The following is a 17,337-nucleotide window of genomic DNA, read 5'->3' on the forward strand; positions in this document are numbered from 1 at the left end:
GTCTCTCTAGCTACTGTCAGAATCAGCGTTTGAACCTAGGACCAGCTGCTTTTGAAGACCTTGCCCTTAAGCACAAGGACACACTGTCTCACTAGAGAAAGATGGCTGAAAATTCTAGAAGACTAACCCTTTTCTGCAGCAGGCAGGTGGATGGACTTTGCCTCAGGGGCTTAGTTTGTTAGCCTGAAATTAGCCTCATAAATGTTTATTGATACAAGCTCATTACTTTTCATTGTATTGGTGCTGGGCTGACTAGAGTGAAAGAGTTCTCACTGTGAGAACAAGGTGCAAGGCAGAGAGAATGCCTTAGAAGTGGGCCTTCAGTTTTCCAGATCCTCTTCTCCTTTCATCTCAGGTGGAAGGGACTGAAATCACCCTCTTCGTGCCTCCACCTACATGGCACTTAAGGTCCTGGCTTAATAGTCGTCTCCCAGAGGGCCATGTTCAACCCTCTGTCACACACCGACACTGCCAGTATACGCTGAGATGCGTGCTAGAGGTCTTGGTCACTTAAGCCTCCGAATATTAGACAGGAGAACCACATCATTGATATGCAGTAAAGAGGAGAATGAAAAAATCTAACTTGCAATATATTTTAAAGGAAGATAGTGTGATTTAATCTAGAAAGAATTCAAATGCATAATAAACATATAAATAATTTCATTGCACTAGTAATCAATGTACATTTTTAAAAGAATATCCTCTTTTTCTACCAATAGAAATATTAAAGATTTAAAAGAAATACATCTCACACAGTAATAAAAAGGAACAAATTACTAACATGCACAGCAACATAGGTGAATCTCAAATGCATTATGCTAAGTGAAAGAACCCAGGCTCAAAACCGTGTGATTTTATTTATGTGACATTCTGGAAGAAGCAAAACTATAGGGCTAGGGGTGGGGAGAGGAGAAGGCTAGAGAGGAGCCGGGGGAATATGGGACTGACTATTCTGTGTCTTGATTATGGAGGTGATTCCCCAACTATATATATTTGTGAGAACTTGGAGAACTTGACACCAAAAGCAACAAACAAAAAGAATCAATTTTTCTGTAGGTAAATTATACTTCACTATTAAAAGGAAAAAAGTAGTACAATCTCAATTTGGTAAAAGGAAAACATTTTAATAAGTCATATGCCAGAATTTTAATAGTTCTTATACCTAGTGATGGATGGGTTATAGATGCTATTGACTTTATCCATCTCCCTAAACTGTATAAAATTCTTTATAGTAATCATTTATTGTTTTGTTTACAGATGCTAGGAAAACAAAAGTATTTTCCAGCTTGTTAAAAAGGAAGAAAGAAGTATAATTGCTACTGCTAATGAGTGGATAACAAGATACACCCCCTTATAGAACACTGGGAAAACTTTGCATTTATAATGTAGTGATACAGCTCAAAGGCACTGCAGTGTGAGTGCTTTTTAGGTGTTCATAGTAGGAAAAGTGAAAATGTCTGCACATATATACTCATTAAGTTGTTTATAATAGAGAAAACTTTGAATAATCCTAAATATCCAGCAATAGAAGACTGGTTAAATGCATTATGATATATCTATTCAGTAATACTTTGTAAACATTAAATATTAGTATATGTAGATGATTTGATATTGAAAAGATGTTGAATGACAATGAAACATATATATATTACACAAATGTGCATACAAAAATTCCAGTTAGGTATTTTCAAATGCTAACAGTTATCATATCCAGGTAATAACATTTTTTCAGTGCATTATTTTCTAAATTTTTCCATTTTTTTAAACCAAATAATATGTCATCAAATGTATACAAGCATATTACTATAATATCAGATTATTAGTGATATCATGTATACACATATATTATATCCAGGTGTGTTCTTTTCTTCTTTATCCTTATTAAGACATTTGTTGTCTCCAATTCTATATTGTCTGATAAGACTACTGTTTCATCAGCTTGCTTTTAGTCAGTATTTGCCTGATGTTCATTCATTTTTCAACCTTTAACATTTCTATGCTTTTTAAGTGGTGTTTTCAAATCCAATTTGTTGGTTGCTGCCTTTAAGTGGATGACTTTAATTTATTATAATTAACAATACATTTGGCTGGGCATGGTGGCTCATGCCTGTAATCCCGGCACTTTGGGAGGCCAAGGAAGGAGGATCACCTGAGGTCAGGACTTTGAGACCAGCCTGGAAAACATGGTGAAACCCTGTCTCTACTAAAAATACAAAAATTAGACACATGATGGCACATACATGTAGTACCAGCTACTCAGGAGGCTGAGGCAAGAGAATCGCTTGAACCCAGAAGGCAGAGGCTGCAGTTAGCTGGCAATAGAGCAAAACTTTATCCCCCACAAAAATCAAACCAAAACAAGCAAAAAAAAAAAAAACCTAAATCCATTTGTAGCAATTTCCACCAACTTAATTTTGCTGCCTATTTACAATGCATTTCTGTTTTCTTTCTCCCCCTCCCCGCACCTCACCTACTTTCCTGTTTTCTGTTACATTGTTATTATTACCTTCATTTCTCTTCTTAAAATTTCCTCAGCTCCTTTGGAATTTAGCAATTGCTTCTTGCTTTCTCAGTGGCTCCCTTTCTATGTTTAATATCTGTATGTAGCTCTAACATCTTCTAACAAAACCAGAGGCTATTCTGTGGCTTTATTTTCTTTTCATTGAAACCAAGAAACTTCATTAACCATTAGTGTTATTTCCCCCCCAAGCTTCCTCTTCAGTCCTGTCTAGAATTTTAATTTCAGTTTAAAAAGTCTAATTACAGGTTTAAAAGAATAGAATATTAGAGAACAGATAATATTTAATGACATTGATCAACATTTCTTAACCGATTTTTGAGATTACTTGTTTTTCTTTTTTCTGGTATTTTCATTCCTCTTGTGGGAATTCTGCTCCCCTTGGTGGATGGAGTATGTCCTTTAGTAGTTCTTTCCATAAAGGCCTGTTAAAACTGCATGTCTTGAAACATTTAATTTTGTTCTCACTCTTATATTTTTTTTAAGTTTATATATTTTTGAGGCAGGGTCTTGCTCTGTTGCCCCAGGTGCAGTGCAGTGGTGCAATCACAGCTCACTGCATCCTTGACATCCTGGGCTCAAGGAAACTTCCTGCCTCAGCCTCCCGTGTAGCTGGAATTACAGACCACTGCATTCAGCTTGTTCTCACTCTTTAAACATAATCTAGCTAGACTAAGATCTGTGTGCTCCATTATTTCTCTCAACATGTTGAAGGTATCACTCTATAGTTTGTTCAAGACAAGCCTGGTTTTTACTAGTTCACTCAGCACTTTAGGGAGACCACCCTCTGAAAACTAAGGGCTTTCATCAAATTAAGAAATTCTTAGTCATCATTGTTTCAAATATTACAGCTTCACTATATGCACCGTTTTTATTTCTTTTGAAACTCTTTTTCTAAGTCTTCTGAATCTTCTCAATGTATCATGTTATTTAACTGATATTTTATATCTTTCATTTCTTTATTGCTTGCCATGTACTTGATGGATTTCTCAATTCTATGTCATGTTTTTAAATGACCATTCCCAGTCAAAAAGTATCCTACAAAATGTGATTTATTTTCAGAATTTCTAGCTGTTTCCTTCCCATATCCTCCTTTCCTATTTTATTTCTGCCTATTTTATTTCACAATTTTATTTTATTCCTTATATAGATAGCATGCTTTTTAAAAATCTCATTAGTGACTCTCAGTATACTTATTTTAAAGTCATTTTCAGACATGTCAACTTTTGAAAATTTCACCTTGAATACATTCCATTTCCAAATATCAATTTTGCTGGTTACTAAATCTCCATATGTGTTTGAGAGATTAGCCTGCAGGCTCATTTTCAGTGGCAATTTCTTACATTAATTTTTTTCTTTACTTTATAAGTCTCTCCCTCATCCAAATATTTCATATTTATCTCTATCCAGGGCCCCAGCACCCTTATGTTATCCTGCCCTTGAAGGACTGATGTTTTTGTAAATTTGCTAAAAATAAATTACCAAATTACCAAGAAAAATGACTATCTGTTTGTATACCTTGACATATATATCGCTATAAAAGCTATAAAAGACAGAATCGACAGGTGTGTCAGTTTAAGCACCACACCACACTTTGAGTTGGGGCTCTTGACCAAAGGATATTGAGGATTTTGTGGATTCATTCTTGGGTTCAGCTGGTCTTGGCCTGGGGGACGGCAGGTGCTTCTATCTACCTTTCTAGGTAATCAGCTTTTGGAAACTACAGCCCCAGGAGCAGATGCTACATTTCATTCTCACCCTCTTTTATGAGAAGGAGCATCTTACCTGAGTCGCTAATTTCAAAAAAGTGAAACTGGCTTGCTTCTCAACCTCACAGGAGAAAGAAATCTCAGAAAAGTCAAAATCACATGACGCATACTAGCCAATGAGATGAAAGGAAAAATCTGGACTGGTTTCCGCTTGCTTAAAAAGAAGCATAAGAAGACCTAGTCTTCTTCTCTACATAAGAATGTTGATGTTGAAGGGATCGGGGGAAGATGGCCGACTAGGAACAGCTCCCAGTGAAAGTGCAGAGAGTGAGTGGACGCCGCATTTGCAGATGGATTTTTATTGCCCACAGACCAGGAGATTCCCAGGCGGAGGAGCCCCATGGGTCGCCAGAGCGGCTGTTTCGGCCCACCTGGCTGTTTCGGCCAGCACAGCTGTATCAGCCCATGCAGCTGCTTTGCCCGCGCCCTGGCACGGTGGTTCTGTGTACAAAAGACACTGGTCCGGGTGCCCTCTTAGCTGGCAATAGGAGCCCTGAGATGGCAGAGTCACCCATTTATCTGAAATAGCGAGCCAGGCCAGGAGATTCCTAGGCAAAAAAACCGCCAGTAATCTCAGCGCCACTGTTTCAGCCTGCTCAGTGAGTTGCAGCATGGGAGATGCCGGCACCATTTCAACAGGGAGAGAGTCGATTGTTCAACAACAACAACAAAAAGGATGGAGTCAGGGACCCTGGTGATCAGGCTCGGCTGGTCCCACCACCACCACCCCCAACAAAAAAAAAGAACACCAGTAATTGCAAATGCTCTGTATTGAGAGTTTCATAACAAGCACAGCTGAACCCAGGACAGTCCGGCTCTGGGAGGAAGGGGCGTCCGCCATTACTGAGACACTCCACTGCTACGGAGGCAGTCTGACCATCGCTGAGGCAGCCTGCCGTTGCTGAGGCAACCTGTCACTACAGAGAGAGTCCGCCATAACAGAGGCAGGTCACCATTGCCAAGGCAGTTCTAACTACACCCATATAAACACACTGCAGAGAAGATCACAGGGCAGCTGGGCAGAGCCCACAGCAGCTCAGCAAAGCCTCTGCAGGCCGACAGTGGCTAGGCTGCCTTCTCACTGGGCAGGGCAGCCCTGAAAGAAAAAAAAAAAAAAAGGCAGCAGCACAATGGAAACTAGTAAATAAAGCCCTAACTCCCTGGGACAGAGCACCTGGGGAAAAAAAAAAAAAGGTAGTTTATGAGTTCTGCTGCAGCAGACCTAAACGTACCTGCCTAGCAACTCTGAATGAACAATGGAGCTCACAGCTCAGGACTTGAACTCCAATAAAGGACAGACTGTCTCCTCAAGGAGCTCCCTGAACCCCATATATCCAAAGGGTCACCTCATAAAGGAGAGAACAGACTGACATTTAGCGGGCATCCTTCTGGGACAAAGACAGCAGAAGAGGAAACTGGTAGCAACCCTTACTGTTCTGCAGCTGCTGCAGGTGATCCCTCAGCAAGCAGGGCCTGGAGTGGACGTCAGCAGTCCTACAGCAGAGGGGCCAGACTGTTGGAAGGAAAGCTAAGAAAAAGAAGTAACTTCAGCATCCACAAACTGGAAGTTCACTTAGAGACCCAATCTGAAAGTCAGTAACTACAAAGACAACAGGTGGATAAACCCACAAAGATGGGAAGAAACCAGCGCAAAAAGGATGAAAACACCCGAAACCAGAACACCTCTCCTCCTACAAGGGATCACAACTCCTCACCAGCAAGGGAACAAAGCTGGATGGAGAAGGAGTGTGATGAAATGACAGAATCAGACTTCAGAAGGTGGGTAATAAGAAACGACAGTGAGCTAAAAGAACATGTTTTAACCCAGTGAAAAGAAACTAAGAACCATGAAAAAAGATTTGATGAAATGCTAACTAGAATGGACAACATAGAGAGGAATATAAGTGAATTGATGGAGCTGGAAAACACAACACGAGAACTTCGCAAAGCATGCACAAGTTTCAACAGCTGAATTGAACAAGCAGAAGAACGGATATCAGATGTCGAAGATCAACTCAATGAAATAAAACGAGAAGGCAAGAATAGAGAAAAAAGGGTAAAAAGGAATGAACAAAATCTCCAAGAAATGTGGGACTATGTGAAAAGACCTAATCTACGTCTGATAGGTGTACCTGAATGTGACGAAGAGAATGAATCCAAGCTGGAAAATACTCTTCAGGATATTATCCAGGAAAACTTCCTCAACATAGCAAGACAGGCCAATATTAAAGTCCAGGAAATACAGAGAACACCACAGAGATATTCCTCAAGAAGAGCAACCCCAAGGCACATAATCATCAGATTCACCAGAGTTGAAATGAATGAGAAAATGCTAAGGGCAGCCAGAGAGAAAGGTTGGGTTACCCACAAAGGGAAACCCATCAGACTCACAGCAGATCTCTCAGCAGAAACCCTACAAGCCAGAAGAGAGTTGGGCTTTCAACATCCTTAAAGAAAAGAACTTTCAACCCAGAATCTCCTATCCAGCCAAACTAAGCTTCATAAGTGAAGGAAAAATAAAATCCTTTACGAACAAGCAAGTACTCGGAGATTTCATCACCACAAGACTTGCTTAGCAAGAGCTCCTGAAAGAGGCTCTACACATATAAAGGAACAACCAGTACCAGCTACTCCAAAAACATACCAAATGGTAAAGAGCATCAACACAATCAAGAATCTGCATCAACTAACGAACAAAACAACCAGCTAGCATCAAAATGGCAGTATCAAATTCACATATAACAATATTATCCCTAAATGTAAATGGACTAAATGCCCCAATCAAAAGACACAGACTAGCAAATTGGATAAAAAGCCAAAACCCATCGGTGTGCTGTATCCAGGAAACCCATCTCACATGCAAGGATACACAAAGGCTCAAAATAAAGGGATGGAGGAAGATTTACCAAGCAAATGGAGAACAAAAAAAAAGCAGGAATTGCAATTCTCATCTCTGATAAAATAGACTTTAAAGCAACAAAGATCAAAAGAGACAAAGAAGGACATTGCATAATGGTAAAAAGATCAATGCAACAAGAAGAGCTAACGATTCTAAATATATATGCACCCAATACAGGAGCACCCAGGTACAAAAAGCAAGTTCTTAATGACTTACAAAGAGACTTAGACTCCCACACAATTATAGTGGGAGACTTTAAGACCCCATTGTCAATATTAGACAGATCTACCAGACAGAAAATTAACAAGGATATTCAGGACCTGAACTCAGAACTGGAACAAGCAAACCTAATAGACGTTTACAGAACTCTCCACCCAAACCCACAGAATATACATTCTTCTCAGCACCACATCACACCTACTCTAAAATGGACCACATAATGGAAATAAATTACTCCTCAGCAAATGCAAAAGAATGGAAATCATAACAAACAATCTCTGAGACCACAGTGAAATCGAGTTAGAACTCAGAATGCAGAAACTAACTCAGAACCGCACAGCTTCATGGAAACTGAACAACTGGCTCTTGAATGTTGACTGGATAAACAATGAAATGAAGGCAGAAATAAAGATGTTTTCGAAACCAATGAGAAAATGTGGTACATATATAACATGGAATATTATGTAGCCACCAAAAATGATGAGTTTGTGTCCTTTGTAGGGACATGGATGGACCTGGAAATCATCATTCTCAGCAACATACCAGAATCTCTGGGACACATTTAAAGCAGTCTCTAGAGGAAAATATATAGCAATAAGTGCCCACATGAGAAGTAAGGAGAGGTCTAAAATTGAAATCCTAGCATCAAAATTGAAAGAGCTAGAGGAGCAAGATCAAAAAAACTCAAAACCTAGCAGAAGACAAGAAATAACTAAGATCAGAGCAGAACTGAAGGAGACGGAGACACAAAAAAACCTTCAAAAAATCAGTAAATCCGGGAGCTGGTTTTTTGAAAAGATCAACAAAATGGACAGACCACTAGCCAGATTAATAAAAAAGAAAAGAGAGAATAGTCAAATTGGTGCAATAAAAAATGGTAAAGGGGACATCACCACAGATTCCACAGAAATTCAAATCATCATCAGAAATTATTACAAACAATTCTATGCACATAAACTAGTAAACCTGGAAGAAATGGATAAATTCCTGGACACTTGCCTCCTCCCAAGCCTAAACCAGGAACAAGGTCTGAAGTTGAGGCAGCTATTAAGAGCCTACCACCCAAAAAAAGCCCAGGTCCAGATGGGTTCACAGCAAAATTCTACCAGACATACAAAGAGGAGCTGGTACCATTCCTTCTGAAACTATTCCAAATAATCCAAAAAGAGGGAATCCTTCCCAAATCATTTTATGAGTCAAACATCATCCTGATAACAAAACCCAGCAGAGACTCAGCAAGAAAAGAAAACTTCAGGCCAATATCCATGATGAACATAGATACAAAAATCTTCAATTAAACACTGGCAAGCCAATTGCAACAGCACATCAAAAAGCTTATCCACCATGATCAAGTAGGCTTCATCCCGGGGATGCAAGGCTGGTTCAACATACGCAAGTCTATAAACATAATTCACCACATAAACAGGACCAAAGACAAAACCACATGATTATCTCAATTGATGCAGAGAAGGCCTTTGACAAAATTCAACAGCCCTTTATGCTAAAAACCCTCAATAAACAAGGTATTCATGGAATGTATCTCAAAATAATAAAAGCTATTTATGACAAACCAACAGCCAATATCATACTGAATGGGCAAAAACTGGAAGCATTCCCTTTGAAATCTGGCACTAGACAAAGAGCGGGCACATGCCCGCTCTCACCACTCCTATTCAATATAGTACCGGAAGTTTAGCCAGAGCAGTCAGGCAAGGAAAATAAATAAAGGGTATTCAAATAGGAAAGGAGGAAGTCAAATTGTCTCTATTTGCAGACGACATGATTGTATATCTAGAAGACCCTGTCATCTCAGCCCAAAATCTCCTGAAACTGATAAGCAACTTCAGCAAAGTCTCAGGATACAAAATCAATGTGCAAAAATCACAAACATTCCTATACACCAATAACAGACTTAAAGAGAGCCAAATCAAGAACAAAATTCTGTTCAAAATTGCCACAAAGAGAATAAAATACCTAGGAATACAACTAACAAAGAACGTAAAGGACCTCTTCAAGGAGAAGTATAAGCCACTGCTCAACGAAATAAAAGAGAACACAAACAGATGGAGAAACATTCCATGTTCATGATTAGGAAGAATGAATATCGTGAAAATGGCCATACTGCCCAAAGTAATTTACAGATTGAATGCTATCCCCATCAAGCTACCAATGACCTTCTTCGCAGAACTGGAAAAAACCACCTTAAACTTCATATGGAACCAAAAGAGAGCCCGCATAGCCAAGTCAATTCTAAGCAAAAAGAACAAAGCAGGAGGCATCACACTACCAGCCTTCAAACTATACTACAAGGCTACAGTAATCAAAACAGCATGGTACTGGTACCAAAACAGACATATAGACCCATGGAACAGAACAGAGGCCTTGGAGGCAACACAACATATCTACAGCCATCCAATCTTCGACAAACTGGAAAAAAACAAGCAATGGGGAAAGGATTCTCTGTTTAATAAATGGTGTTGGGAAAACTGGCTAGCCATGTGCAGAGAGCAGAAACTGGACCCTTTCCTGACAACTTACATTAAAATTAACTCCAGATGGATTAAAGACTTAAACATAAGACCTAACACCTTAAAAACCCTAGAAGAAAATCTAGGCAAAACCATTCAGGACATAGGCGTAGGCAAGGACTTCATGACCAAAATGCCAAAAGCATTGGCAACAGAAGTCAAAATAGACAAATGGGACCTAATCAAGCTCCACAGCTTCTGCACAGCAAAAGAAACAGTCATTAGAGTGAATTGGCAACCAACAGAATGGGAAAAAATTTTTGCAGTTTACCCACCTGACAAAGGGCTGATATCCAGAATTTACAAAGAACTAAAACAGATCTACGAGAAAAAAACAAACAAGCCCATTCAAATTGGGCAAAAGATATGAACAGACACTTTACAAAAAAAGACATACATGAGGCCAACAAACATATGAAAAAATGCTCATCATCACTGGTCATTAGAGAAATGCAAATCAAAACTACCTTGAGATACCATCTCATACCAGTTAGAATGGCGATCATTAAAAAATCTGGAGACAACAGATGCTGGAGAGGATGTGGAGAAATAGGAACACTTTTACACTGTTGGTGGGAGTGTAAATCAGTTCAACCATTGTGGAAGACAGTGTGGTGATTCCTTAAGGACCTAGAAATAGAAATTCCATTTGACCCAGCAATCCCATTACTGGGTATATATCCAAAGGGTTTTAAATTGTTCTACTATAAGGACACATGCACACGAATGTTCATTGCAGCACTGTTTACAATAGCAAAGACCTGGAACCAACCCAAATGCCCATTGATGATAGACTGGACAGGGAAAATGTGGTACATATATACCATGGAATATTATGCAGCCATGAAAAATGATGAGTTTGTGTCCATTGTAGGGACATGGATGAACCTGGAAACCATCATTCTCAGCAAACTGACACAAGAGCAGAAAATCAAACACCGCATGTTCTCACTCATAGGCGGGTGTTGAACAATGAGAACACATGGACACAGGGAGGGGAGCACTACACACTGGGATATGTTGGGGGGAAATGGGGGAGGGATGGAGTGGTGGGGAGGTGGGGAGTGATAGCATGAGGAGAAATGCCAGATATAGGTGAAGGGGAGGAAGGCAGCAAATCACACTGCCATGTGTGTACCTATGCAACAATCTTGCATGTTCTTCACATGTACCCCAAAGCCTAAAATGCAATAAATAAGTAAATAAATAAAAAGAAAGAAAAGCCCAAATTAAAAAACAAAAAAAGAATGTTGATGTAAGGTGATGTGAGGTGTAGCAGCTGCTATTTTGTGACCTTGAGGGAGTCAATCTGAAGACAAAGCCAACATACTGAGGAGGGAAGTGCTGAAAAATAAAAAGAATTCGGGCCCTTGATGCTGATCAGTCACTGAATCAGCCAACCCAGAAGTCACCCTCCTTCATTTCTTCTCTTATCAGGTATAAGGATTTGCCTATTATTCTAACCAATATGTCTATTATTGCTACGTGTTTAGACTAGGAGTATGCAGTGTGAACCTGTATTATCTTCTTAACTTCAAGCACGCTCATTACTGTTCATAATTTTTAGGATAATTTATGGTGATATTTTCAAACACAGGAAGTAACTTGGAATTACCTTTTAAATATTTGCAGGTGCTTTTGAAAAATTGCTTTGTGAATTGATAAGAATATTTTCTGGGTAGTATATTTAATTTGATTGGTAAATGGGAATTCCTGAGGTGTCCAACAGTTTAACCAATATTTTTTCAGTGCCTGTTAAATCCCATACCTTGATAATGGGAGCCATGGGGGTCACTGAAGAAAGATAGGTCTTTCCCCTTAAGGAATCTAAGAGACAAGCCTTACGACAGCATATGCCATTTAGAGGGATCTGTCCAAAGGAGGAAGAAATACAGCAAATTATGTAGGGGATCAGAGAAAAACAACAGGTTATGTAAACATTCTCAATGGATGCTTATTTACATTAATTGTTGGGTTACTAACTTCTTTCTCTACTGATCAAGCATAAACACAGCCCATGCCCATTCTTCAATAAATGTTGAACAAGGTAGAACAGAATGTTGGAGACTTTCTGTTATAATTAGGTGAACTGGAGAATTATTTCCAACTAGCTTCATCATCTCTAGTTAGCATGTCTTTGAATGCCAGTGAAGCAGTTATCAAATCTGAAGAAATATTCCTTAGGGTTGTGTGTTCATTAAATGTGTAACTTTGTCAGAGTGCCACCGCATTGAAGATTTTTTTACAGCCAAGTGGTGAGAAAAGTACCTTCGGAATAGTTGCTCACTGAAAACATATAAAGTGAAAATTGCACGTGTTCTCAAATCTTTACACGTTTCTGTGACTGATCATTGGCTCTTTGGAAGGCTGGAGATTTGTGTGTAGCATGCCTGCGGGCTACATATGTTAAAAGTTAACGGGAAAATGTGTACCAGAAATCAGATGGAAGATTCTCTTAGATCAGTTCTTCAATGTGCCTGTTTATTGAGCCAGATTATTAGTGGTTTCTTTACAGCTAAAAATGGAGCAGCAACCCAGTATTTGTGTGAAGAGTTGACCCATGTGATAGTTGGCTGTCAAAATCAATACCTATACTTCCATTTTATCCATGCTAATTGCAGTGTAGTTTGATTTTCATTTAGTTTTTTAGAAAATTTCTGTTGTATTATTTTAAAGCTAGAATACAATAGAAAAAAGAAATATATGGGAAGCTACACGTAAGATAAATGTTCGCCTAATATAGAAGCGGAATTGTATTTTAAGTCAAATATCTTTATAACAAAGATAATTCCAAGCCCCAGTCAATAGCTGCTTGGTTTTGAGCAGCCTTTACTGCATCAGGAAACAGACAACAAGCAAAGCATTCTCCGGAAGACTGTGCGATGGAAGCCAAGCTGTCGGCTACTTGTCTGATCAATTACCTCTGTGTGCTTAGCAAAGCCAAAGTGTACTTTCGGCTCTATCAACAGGGATGCCAAGACTGGAAGCAACTGGACAAGAGGACAAATAAGGAAAATAGAGTCTGAACACCCATACCGGCCAAGATACAAAGAAAATGATTCTTTAAAGAATTTGTAGACTGGCAGGAGTGGCAATCGGTACAGCCATGTTAAAGGGTGATTAATTTGAACATATCTTCTAAAATGAAAAGTGGGCTTACCCTATAGTCCAGGAATTCACCTCTCAATATCTAGCCTAGAAAAATGCATGTGCATGAAAAGCACATGTAAGATGTTCACTGTAACACAGCTTGTATTAGATGAAAAAATGAGTAACAAATTAGGCATTCATCAACAGGTTAAATAAACCATGATACCTACATAGTTGTTAAATATAATGAAGTGAATGTGAATTTGTCAACATGGGGTCTTCTTTAAGACAAAAGGCTCGTTGGGGGAAAAAACAAATTTTTGTGTAATATATACAGCTGAACACTGTATATTAAATCATTTGATCATAAAACAATATTTTTTATTTTCCAGAAGGATGTGAATTCTCCATATGCAAATGATAGAAGAAGACTTGGATGTTTACATCTCAAATTGGTAACAGTGACTACCTCTGTGGAGGTGAGAGGAGACCAGGGTTCAAAAGAAGGGATTTTAAAGGGGCACTGTGCATTTATTTGTAAGGTTTTCCTTTATGTAGATACAAGCTTAATTTTTATACGTATTATACATATTAGCAATAAAATTAAAATAGATAAACAAATGAAAAGCAATGTAACTCTGTGTGGTTTAAGTTTAAACCTATCCTATACACAGGAAAGATTTGTTTAAAGTCCTTTGGAGTTCTGATTCCTTGAGCTGCTGTCATGATTCTGGACACGGAGGATTCTTAGAAAGAGGAAACAATGATATAGGGAAAGCCTCTCCCCTCTCCCCTCTTCGTTCCTGCATAAGCACAAAATCAAACTACAATGGCCTCATGATCTCTGCTTCATCAGAACCTCTTGGCTTGAAGCCAACTCTGTGTCATATCCCACAACCCTTTAACACTCTGTTCATGTCTCCTAAGTCAGCAATAAATTTTTGAAACATCCTTCAATGTACTGAGATGGAACAGAGATGAGGCATAGGCCACATCAACAAAAAGTGTTAAGGAAAGTTGGATGGACCAAAGGTCCATGGGCTGCACTGGAAATCCTCTAGTTTCCTCATGGGAAATCTTGCCAACTGGTTACAAATGTACTGGCAAGGGACCCAAGTGAAATATGGAATCATAAGGAGTTATTGGCCAGAGGGGATCTCTCTTTCTCTTAGAGTTGGTTCAATTACTAGTGCCGTGCTGCTTCTCCAAGGGAAGAGATGTCTGAAAATGGAGCCAAATACAACAGAAAAAGGAGACATGGCAAAGGGGAAACATTCTTGATGGCATTAATTTGCTCTTCTGGATTCAACCATACCTTAGTATAGAAACAGCCATGGTCTTTTAAACTATGTGCACCAGTAAAAATCACTGTTACTTCTTTGTCCCAGGATATGTCTTGTCTAATACTTTCCTTCCACTAAGACCAGATTCTAGCTCTTTGAAGGGTGATGATATGGAGAGTGGAAGGTGAGGGCCACTCTCACTTGCTTCATCTTGATTTGGTGGTGAGTATAAATCAACTTGTTGATCTCCAAGGACTGGAAGCAGAAGGAACTCATTTAGGGGAGGGGCAGTCATCAGTCAGAGGGCTGCTCAGAGAAGATCTCTCAGCATGGCTGTGGAATACCCTTCTCAGCGTAGCTGGAAAAGCTAAGGTGTGTGAACAGCCACGCCCCGATGTATCCCCGGGAAGCCAAAGTAGATCACGCTTTGTAGTAGATTTGCATTTAATCCAAGAGGACCTGTGCTCCTGCCTCCACAAGTTCAATTCATCCTCCTTGCTTAATAAAAGTCTTCTGTCACCTTGGGCATGCACATTCTGTTTTTGAAGACTTTTTTACACACCATATTTGCATGTGATCCTCAAAGCCGATCTGTAAAAGAGCCTGGTAGGGAATGAAAGTCTCCCCTTTACAAATAAAGAAACTCGTGCCCAGTGGATTTCCTAAAGTCCCTGCTTAAAACTCTCCTATGGCTGCACTAGAACGGCATCTACATGCTTGTTCCCAGACTATCTAGCCTCTGTCTGTCCCTCCTCCCTCCCATCACTCCTCTTGCTCCAGCCTCACTGGAGAAGCAGCCCTTCTACTCACCCCTGCATTAGCACCTGCTGATTCATTGTCTTGTACTTTTCTCTCATAATCTTCATTGACCGGCTCTTCCTCATCTTCCAGGTCTCAAGTCAAATATTTTCTGAGATGCTTCCCTGCAACCCTCCCCAAAGTAGTCTTCACCACTACCTTATATCACATTGCCCTTTTTATTTCCTTTAGAGCTCTCTCCTGCTCTGATTACGTCTTATTCTTACTGTTGTTGCAATTGTTGACTGGTTTATTAGTTAGAGTTCTACTAGAGAAATAGAACCATAGAATATAGAATATATATGTAACCATATATATTGTGTGTATATATATATATATATATATATATGTATACTGTTATGATATACATATATAGACACACACACACACACATGCACACACGCACATGCACACACACACAGAGAGAGAGAGAGACACCACATCTATAGAGAGATTTATTTCAAGGAATTGACTTCTGTGATTTTGGGGGCTGGCAAGTCCAAAATCTGTAGGGCAGCTCAGCCAGCTGGAAATCCTTGTGCAGGAGCTGACACTGCAGTCCACATGCAGATTTTCTTCTTCCTCAGGGAAACCTCAGTTTTACTATTAAGGTCTTTCAACTGATTAGACGAGGCCCAACCAGACTGTTAAGAACAATCTTCTTTATATAAAATCAGTTGATTGCAGATGTTTACCACATCTACAAAATACCTTCATAGTAACACCTAGATTAGTGTTTCATTGAATAACTGGATACTATAGCCAAGTCGATACATAAAGCTGACCATCAACAATGGGTTTCTTACTCATCTTTCTTCCCATAGGAAAGGAGGTTTCATGTGGAGAGAGGTCTCTGTCCTATTCACTGCTGTGTCTCTAGGCTTTTTTATTTCTGAGTGAGTGACCAGGCAGCCATGTTCCTTGAAGTGATTCAGATAAGCCAAGGTCACTGCTCATGGGGGTCACAGGATGGCATCTGCTGGAGGGTGCCAGAGCAGCTGCCCACTTATCCCTAACACACTGGAAGCCGAGACTTGGTGTGAGAGGTTCTCCAAGCAGTGGCCAGTAGCCCTGATCAGTTGCCACAGGGATCCTTTCTACCTTCAGTGGGAGTGAGTAACCATGTCCCTCTGCCCTCCCAGCTTTGCACCCCACAACCTCACTCAAGAAGTTATCCCAACACAAAGTCAGAGCTTCCCAGAAAGCCTGCCGCGGTGGAATCCTGAGAGTAGCCATTGAAGACAACATGCCATGTACTCAGGCTGATGCGGGGGGTAACACGTCTGAAGTGCACCTCAGATGGAGCGAGACCAGCTGCTCTTCCAAACAAGGGATTGAGGAATAGTGACAGCCCAGTGCTCTGCTGCCCTTCATAGTGGCAAGTGGTGCCACTGAGCCCCGTCAGGGGACCCTCTTGGCAGTGTGAGGTGCGTCAAGAGAGGGATACGCCCAGCTGAGGCAGCAATGGGCATCTTCATCATTTTAAATACATTTATACTGTTATTATGAGACTTATTTATGTATGTTTATTTCTTACACGTCTCCCCCATTAGAATGTGAACACCTTTAGAACAGAAATTTCATTTAACATCCTATAAGAACAGTTTTTGGCCTTAGAAAATGCTCAACTGATATTTGAGGAAGGAAGGGAGGAAGAGAGGAAAAGAGAAGGGGAAGGAAGGAGGGAGGAAGGGATGGAAGGAAGGAGGGAGAGAAAGAGGGAGGGAGGAAGGAAGGAAATAAGAAAAGAAGGGAGGGAGGAAGGAAATAAGGAAAGAAGGAATAAGGGAGGGAGGAAGGACAGAAAGAAGAAAAGAAGGAAGGAAGGGAGGGAAGGAGGGAAAGAGGAAGAGAGGGAGGGAGGGAGGAAGGAAGGAAAGGAGGGAGGGAGGAAGGAAGGGAGGAAAGAAGGAAGGAAGGAAGGAAAAGAAGGTAGGAAGGAAGGAAAGGAGAGAGGGAGGGAGGAAGGAAGAAAAGGAGGAAGGAAGGAAAGAAGGAAAAGAGGGAGGGAGGAAGGAAGGAAGGAAGGAAGGAAGGAAGGAAGGAAGGGAGGGAGGGAGGGAGGGAGGGAGGAAGAAACAGGGAGGAAAAAAGGCAGGCTGAAGAAAAAATAAGGAGAGCAGAAAGGAATTTATTATCATTCCCCGAACCAGCCTTAGAGGCTTAGCTAGAGCTCCTGAAATCTGGACTCTGAAGGTTGGCGAGGCTAAGTAGCAGGTTAGTTTTGGATCCC

The sequence above is a fragment of the Cebus imitator genome, unplaced genomic scaffold (genome assembly GCF_001604975.1).
Source record: "Cebus imitator isolate Cc_AM_T3 unplaced genomic scaffold, Cebus_imitator-1.0 Scaffold63, whole genome shotgun sequence".
Lineage (NCBI taxonomy): Eukaryota > Metazoa > Chordata > Mammalia > Primates > Cebidae > Cebus > Cebus imitator.